The sequence below is a fragment of the Salmo trutta genome, chromosome 12 (genome assembly GCF_901001165.1).
Source record: "Salmo trutta chromosome 12, fSalTru1.1, whole genome shotgun sequence".
Lineage (NCBI taxonomy): Eukaryota > Metazoa > Chordata > Actinopteri > Salmoniformes > Salmonidae > Salmo > Salmo trutta.
In genome coordinates this window covers 52542051-52550404 of record NC_042968.1, presented here as the reverse complement: position 1 = coordinate 52550404, position 8354 = coordinate 52542051, and positions in this window count along the sequence as shown.

Sequence of the window (8354 nt, the reverse complement as noted above, 5' to 3'; positions counted from 1 at the left end):
CTGATTGAGGTAGTATGTACATGTAGATATGATTAAAGTGACTATGCATATATGATGAACAGAGAGAAGCAGTAGCGTAAAAGAGGGGTTGGCGGGTGGTGGGACACAATTCAGATAGCCCGGTTAGCCAATGTGCGGGAGCACTGGTTGGTTGGGCAAATTGAGGTAGAATGTACATGAATGTATAGTTAAAGTGACTATGCATATATGATAAACAGAGAGTAGCAGCAGTGTAAAAGAGGGGTGGGGGGGGCACGCAGTGCAAATCGTCCGTGTAGCCATTTGATTACCTGTTCAGGAGTCTTATGGCTTTGGGGTAAAAACTGTTGAGAAGCCTTTTTGTCCTAAACTTGGCACTCCGGTACCGCTTGCCATGACTGGGGTGGCTGGGGTCTTTGGCACTTTTTAGGGCCTTCCTCTGACACCGCCTGGTGTAGAGGTCCTGGATGGCAGGCAGCTTAGTCCCAGTGATCTACAGGGCCGTACGCACTACCCTCTGTAGTGCCTTGCGGTTGGAAGCCGAGCAATTGCCGTACCAGGCAGTGATGCAACCAGTCAGGATGCTCTGAATGTTGAAGCTGTAGAACCTTTTGAGGATCTCAGGACCCATGCCAAATCTTTTTAGTTTCCTGAGGAGGAATAGGCTTTGCCCTCTTCACGACTGTCTTGGTGTGTTTGGACCATTCTAGTTTGGTGATGTGGACACCAAAGAATTTGAAGCTCTCAAACTGCTCCACTACAGCCCCGTCGATGAGAATGGGGGCGTGCTCGGTCCTCCATTTCCTGTAGTCCACAATCATCTCCTTTGTCTTGTTATGTTGAGGGATAGGTTGTTATTCTGGCACCACCCGGCCAGGTCCCTGACCTCCTCCCTATAGGCTGCATCGTCATTGTCGGTGATCAGGCCTACCACTGTTGTGCCGTTTGCAAACTTAATGATGGTGTTGGAGTCGTGCCTGGCCATGCAGTTGTGGGTGAACAGGGAGTACAGGAGGGGACTGAGCACGCACCCCTGGGGGGCTCCACTGTTGTGAGGATCAGCGTGGCAGATGTGTTGCTACCTACCCTCACCACCTGGGGGTGGCCCATCAGGATGTCTAGGATCCAGTTGCAGAGGGACTTCCGGTCACAACTTGCAGACTTGTTTACGTGCTGCTGTGCGTTTTGTTGCCAATCTTACTTTGCTACCTGACTACTTCACGGTTTTTACTTTTTCATTACCGTATAATTTTAGTTTTTCCCTCACTCACCTTTTTTCGTTAAACTTTTTCACCCCGGAGGTTTTATCTGGACATGGTTCGTCAGGACTTCAAACAGCCGAAGCTAAGTTACATTAACATGATGCCTTCTAATTGCAGTCGTTGTACTTATAATATACAGGAGAACGATCGCCTTACAGCGAGGATAGCTGTGCTGCAAGCCCAGCTTCAGACGCAATCGTTAGGCAAGGGTAATTTAAGTGTAGGAAAGGATGAAACAGCATCTGTGCCACCAGTAAGTACAGATAGTAACGTTAGTATAAACCCCCTCGCTAGGTCCCCGCAGCCGGACAACTTTCTCATGGCTTCTGGAGGGAAACGCTGTAGGAATGCTCAACCGGTGTCGCTTATTCAGCCGACAGAAACTTTCAACCGGTTCTCCCCATTAAGCGAGTCGGAGTCGGAGGCCGAGACTTCTCTGGTCTCCGCTCCTCCCGTTATGGGGTCTGAGACGCCGAAGCCTCCCACCATTAGCTCTGACAAATTGAAAACCCTAGTCATTGGCGACTCCATTACCCGCAGTATTAGACTAAAAACGAATCATCCAGCGATCATACACTGTTTACCAGGGGGCAGGGCTACCGACGTTAAGGCTAATCTAAAGACGGTGCTGGCTAAAGCTAAAACTGGCGAGTGTAGAGAGTATAGAGATATTGTTATCCACGTCGGCACCAACGATGTTAGGATGAAACAGTCAGAGGTCACCAAGCGCAACATAGCTTCAGCGTGTAAATCAGCTAGAAAGATGTGTCGGCATCGATTAATTGTCTCTGGCCCCCTCCCAGTTAGGGGGAGCGATGAGCTCTACAGCAAAGTCTCACAACTCAATCGCTGGTTGAAAACTGTTTTCTGCCCCTCCCAAAAGATAGAATTTGTAGATAATTGGCCCTCTTTCTGGGACTCACCCACAAACAGGACCAAGCCTGGCCTGTTGAGGAGTGACGGACTCCATCCTAGCTGGAGGGGTGCTCTCATCTTATCTACGAACATAGACAGGGCTCTAACTCCTCTAGCCCCACAATAAAATAGGATGAAGGCCAGGCAGCAGGCTGTTAGCCAGCCTGCCAGCTTAGTGGAGTCTGCCACTATTACAGTCAGTGTAGTTAGCACAGCTATCCCCATTGAGACCGTGTCTGTGCCTCGACCTAGGTTGGGCAAAATTAAAGATGGCGGTGTTCGCTTTAGCAATCTCACTAGTATAAAGACCTCCTCCATCCCTGCCATTATTGAAAGAGATTGTGATACCTCACATCTCAAAATAGGACTACTTAATGTTAGATCCCTCACTTCAAAGGCAGTTATAGTCAATTAACTAATCACTGATCATAATCTTGATGTGATTGGCCTGACTGAAACATGGCTTAAGCCTGATGAATTTACTGTGTTAAATGAGGCCTCACCCCCTGGTTACACAAGTGACCATATCCCCCGCGCATCCCGCAAAGGCGGAGTTGTTGCTAACATTATGATAGCAAATTTAAATTTACCCCAAAAAAAACAACTACGACGTTTTCGTCTTTTGAGCTTCTAGTCATGAAATCTATGCAGCCTACTCAATCACTTTTTATAGCTACTGTCTACAGGCCTCCTGGGCCATATGCAGCGTTCCTCACTGAGTTCCCTGAATTCCTATCGGACCTTGTAGTCATCGCAGATAATACTCCAATTTTTGGTGACTTTAATATTCACATGGAAAAGTCCACAGACCCACTCCAAAAGGCTTTCGGAGCCATCATCGACTCAGTGGGTTTTGTCCAACATGTCTCTGGACCTACTCACTGCCACAGTCATACTCTGGACCTAGTTTTGTCCCATGGAATAAATGTTGTGGATCTTAATGTTTTTCCTCATAATCCTGGACTATCGGACCACCATTTTATTACGTTCGCAATCGCAACAAATAATCTGCTCAGACCCCAACCAAGAAGCATTAAAAGTTGTGCTATAAATTCTCAGACAACCCAAAGATTCCTTGATGCCCTTCCAGACTCCCTCTGCCTACCAAGGACGTCAGAGGACAAAAATCAGTTAACCACCTAACCGAGGAACTCAATTTAACCTTGCGCAATACCCTAGATGCAGTTGCACCCCTAAAAACTAAAAACATTTGTCATAAGAAACTAGCTCCCTGGTATACAGAAAATACACGAGCTCTGAAGCAAGCTTCCAGAAAATTGGAACGGAAAGGGCGCCACACCAAAGTGGAAGTCTTCCGACTAGCTTGGAAAGACAGTACCGTGCAGTATCAAAGAGCCCTCACTGCTGCTCGATCATCCTATTTTTCCAACTTAATTGAGGAAAATAAGAACAATCCGAAATTTATTTTTGATACTGTCGCAAAGTTAACTAAAAAGCAGCATTCCCCATGAGAGGATGGCTCTCACTCAGCAATAATGAATTCATGAACTTCTTTGAGGAAAAGATCATGATCATTAGAAAGCAAATTACGGACTCCTCTTTAAATCTGCGTATTCCTCCAAAGCTCCATTGTCCTGAGTCTGCACAACCCTGCCAGGACCTAGGATCAAGGGAGACACTGAAGTGTTTTAGTACTATATCTCTTGACACAATGATGAAAATAATCATGGCCTCTAAACCTTCAAGCTGCATACTGGACCCTATTCCAACTAAACTACTCAAAGAGTTGCTTTCTGTGCTTTCTGTGCTTTCTGTGCTATGTTGAACATAATAAACGGCTCTCTATCCACCGGATGTGTACCAAACTCACTAAAAATGGCAGTAATGAAGCCTCTCTTGAAAAAGCGAAATCTTGACCCAGAAATTCTAAAAAACTATCGGCCTATATCGAATCTTCCATTCCTCTCAAAATTTTTTGAAAAAGTTGTTGCGCAGCAACTCACTGCCTTCCTGAAGACAAACAATGTATACGAAACGCATCAGTCTGGTTTTAGACCCCATCATAGCACTGAGACTGCACTTGTGAAGGTGGTAAATGACCTTTTTAATGACGTCAGACCGAGGCTCTGCGTCTGTCCTCGTGCTCCTAGATCTTAGTGCTGCTTTTGATACCATCGATCACCACATTCTTTTGGACAGATTGGAAACCCAAATTGGTCTACATGGACAAGTTCTGGCCTGGTTTAGGTCTTATCTGTCGGAAAGATATCAGTTTGTCTCTGTGAATGGTTTGTCCTCTGACAAATCAACTGTACATTTCGGTGTTCCTCAAGGTTCCGTTTTAGGACCACTATTGTTTTCACTATATATTTTACCTCTTGGGGATGTCATTCGAAAACATAATGTTAAATTTCACTCCTATGCGGATGACACACAGCTGTACATTTCAATGAAACATGGTGAAGCCCCAAAATTGCCCTTGCTTGAAGCCTGTGTATCAGACATAAGGAAGTGGATGGCTGCAAACTTTCTACTCTTAAACTCGGACAAAACAGAGATGCTTGTTCTAGGTCCCAAAAAACAAAGAGATCTGTTTAATCTGACAATTAATCTGGATGGTTGTACAGTCGTCTCAAATAAAACTGTGAAGGACCTCGGCGTTACTCTGGACCCTGATCTCTCTTTTGAAGAACATATCAAGACTGTTTCAAGGACAGCTTTTTTCCATCTACGTAACATTGCAAAAATCAGAAACTTTCTGTCCAAAAATGACGCAGAAAAATTAATCCATGCTTTTGTTACTTCTAGGTTGGACTACTGCAATGCTCTACTTTCCAGCACTAAATAAACTTTAGTTAGTGCTAAATACGGCTGCTAGAATCCTGACTAGAACCCAAAAATTTGATCATATTACTCCAGTGCTAGCCTCCGTACACTGGCTTCCTGTTAAGGCAAGGGCTGATTTCAAGGTTTTACTGCTAACCTACAAAGCATTACATGGGCTTGCTCCTACCTATCTTTCTGATTTGGTCCTGCCGTACATACCTACACGTACGCTACGGTCACAAGACGTGGGCCTCCTAATTGTTCCTAGATTTTCTAAGCAAACAGCTGGAGGCAGGGCTTTCTCCTACAGAGCTCAATTTTTATGGAATAGTCTGCCTACCCATGTGAGAAACGCAGACTCAGTCTCAACCTTTAAGTCTTTACTGAAGACATATCTCTTCAGTAGGTCCTATGATTAAGTGTAGTCTGGCCCAGGGGTGTTAAGGTGAACGGAAAGGCTGGAGCAACGAACCACCCTTGTCCAATCAATTGAATTTACCACAGGTGGACTCCAATCAAGTTGTAGAAACATCTCAAGGATGATCAATGGAAACAGGATGCACCTGAGCTCAATTTCGATTCCCAAAGCAACAGGTGGAAAAAGTGAAGGGGTCTTAAAACTTTCCCAATGCACTGTACTACTCTGCCCCTCAGTGACAGCCAGCTCCGCCTCCGTGGGCACATAGGTCATGCGAACATTGCTTCCATTGTTTTGTCCCGGGATGGTATGCTGGTGGTTGGCGATATCCCTCCAGTGGTGTGGAGGCTGTGCGTTGGCAAAGTGGGTGGGGTTATATCCTACCTGTTTGGCCCTGTTCGGGGGTTTCATCGGATGGGGCCACAGTGTCTCCTGACCCCTCCTGTCTCAGCCTCCAGTATTTATGCTGCAGTAGTTTATGTGTCGGGGGGCTAGGGTCAGTCTGTCACATCTGGAGTATTTTTCTTGTCTTTTCCGGTGTCCTGTGTGAATTTAAATATGCTCTCTCTAATTCTCTCTTTCTCTCTTTCTTTCTTTCTCTCTCTCTCTCTCTCGGAGGACCTGAGCCCTAGGACCATGCCTCAGGACTACCTGGCTTGATGACTCCTTGCTGTCCCCAGTTCACCTGGCCGTGCTGCTGCTCCAGTTCCAACTGTTCTGCCTGCAGCTATGGAACCCTGACCTGTTCACCGGATGTGCTACCTGTCCCAGACCTGCTGTCCCAGAACTGCTGGAACCCTGACCTGTTCACCGGACGTGCTACCTTTCCCAGACCTGCTGTTTTCAACTCTCTAGAGACAGCAGGAGCGGTAGAGATACTCTCAAAGATCGGCTATGAAAAAGCCAACTGACACTTACTCTTGTGTTACTGACTTGTTGCACCCTCGACAACTACTATGATTATTATTATTTGACCATGCTGGTCATTTATGAACATTTGAACATCTAGGCCATGTGCTGTTATAAATCTCCACCCGGCACAGCCAGAAGAGGACTGGCCACCCCTCATAGCCTGGTGCACCAGTCCCTCCTGCAGCAAAGCACCCCCACAACATGATGATGCCACCCCCGTGCTTCACGGTTGGGATGGTGTTCTTCGGCTTGCAAGCCTCCCTTTTTTCTCCAAACATAACGATGGTCATTATGGCCAAACAGTTCTATTTTTGTTTTTCTTTTTTTTTTTACCAGAGACAGCAGGAGCGGTAGAGATACTCTCAAAGATCGGCTATGAAAAAGCCAACTGACACTTACTCTTGTGTTACTGACTTGTTGCACCCTCGACAACTACTATGATTATTATTATTTGACCATGCTGGTCATTTATGAACATTTGAACATCTAGGCCATGTGCTGTTATAAATCTCCACCCGGCACAGCCAGAAGAGGACTGGCCACCCCTCATAGCCTGGTTCCTCTCTAGGTTTCTTCCTAGGTTTTGGCCTTTAAAGGGAGTTTTTCCTAGCCACCGTGCTTCTACACCTGCATTGCTTGCTGTTTGGGGTTTTAGGCTGGGTTTCTGTACAGCACTTTGAGATATCAGCTGATGTAAGAAGGGCTATATAAATACATTTGATTTGATTTTTATGATCTGATATGCAAAACGACACCTGATTCAAAAAGCATAATTTTTTCATTAAAATTATTTTTTCAACATTTTTGCAACCGGGCCCCCCGAGTGGCTCAGCAGTCTGAGTCGAGGCGACACTGCAGACCCAGGTTCGATCCCGGGTTGTATTACAACCAGCTGTGATCGGCAGTCCAATAGGGGGAGCACAATTTTTCCAGCGATGGCAGTGGTGGAAAAAGTACCCAATTGTCATACTTGAGTAAAAGTAAAGATACAGTTGAAGTCAGAGGTTTACATACACTTATGTTGGAGTCATTAAAACTTGTTTTTCAACCACTCCACAAATTTCTTGTTAACAAACTATAGTTGTGGGAAGTCGGTTAGGACATCTACTTTGTGCATGACACAAGTAATTTTTTCCAACAATTGTTTACAGACAGATTATTCCACTTATAATTCACAGTATCACAATTCCAGTGGGTCAGAAGTTTACATACACTAAGTTGACTGTGCCTTTAAACAGCTTGGAAAATTCCAGAAAATGATGTCATGGCTTTAGAAGCTTCTGATAGACTAATTGACATTATTTGAGTCCATTGGAGGTGTACCTGTGGATGTATTTCAATGCCTACCTTTAAACTCAGTGCCTCTTTGCTTGACATCATGGGAAAATAAAAAGAAATCAGCCAAGACCTCAGAAAATAAATTGTTGACCTCCACAAGTCTGGGTCATCCTTTGGAGCAATTTCCAAACACCTGAAGGTACCATGTTCATCTGTACAAACAGTACGAAAGTATAAACACCATGGGACCACGCAGCCGTCATACCGCTCAGGAAGGAGACGCTTTCTGCCTCCTAGAGATGAACGTACTTTTGTGTGAAAAGTGCAAATCAATCCCAGAACAACAGCAAAGGACCTTGTGAAGATGCTGGAGGAAACGGGTACAAAAGTATCAATATACACATTAAAACGAATCCTATATCGACATAACCTGAAAGGCTGATCAGCAAGGAAGAAGCCATTGCTCCAAAACTGCCATAAAAAAGCCAGACTACGGTTTGCCACTGCACATGGGGACAAAGACCGTACTTTTTGGAGAAATGTCCTCTGGTCTGATGAAACAAAAATAGAACTGTTTGGCCATAATGACCATCGTTATGTTTGGAGGAAAAAGGGGAGGCTTGCAAGCCGAAGAACACCATCCCAACCTTGAAGCACGGCAGCATCATGTTGTGAGCTGCTTTGCTGCAGGAGGGACTGGTGCACTTCACAAAATAGATGGCATCATGAGGATGAAAAATGATGTGGATATATTGAAGTATATTGAAGCAGCATCTCAAGACATCAGTCAGGAAGTTAAAGCA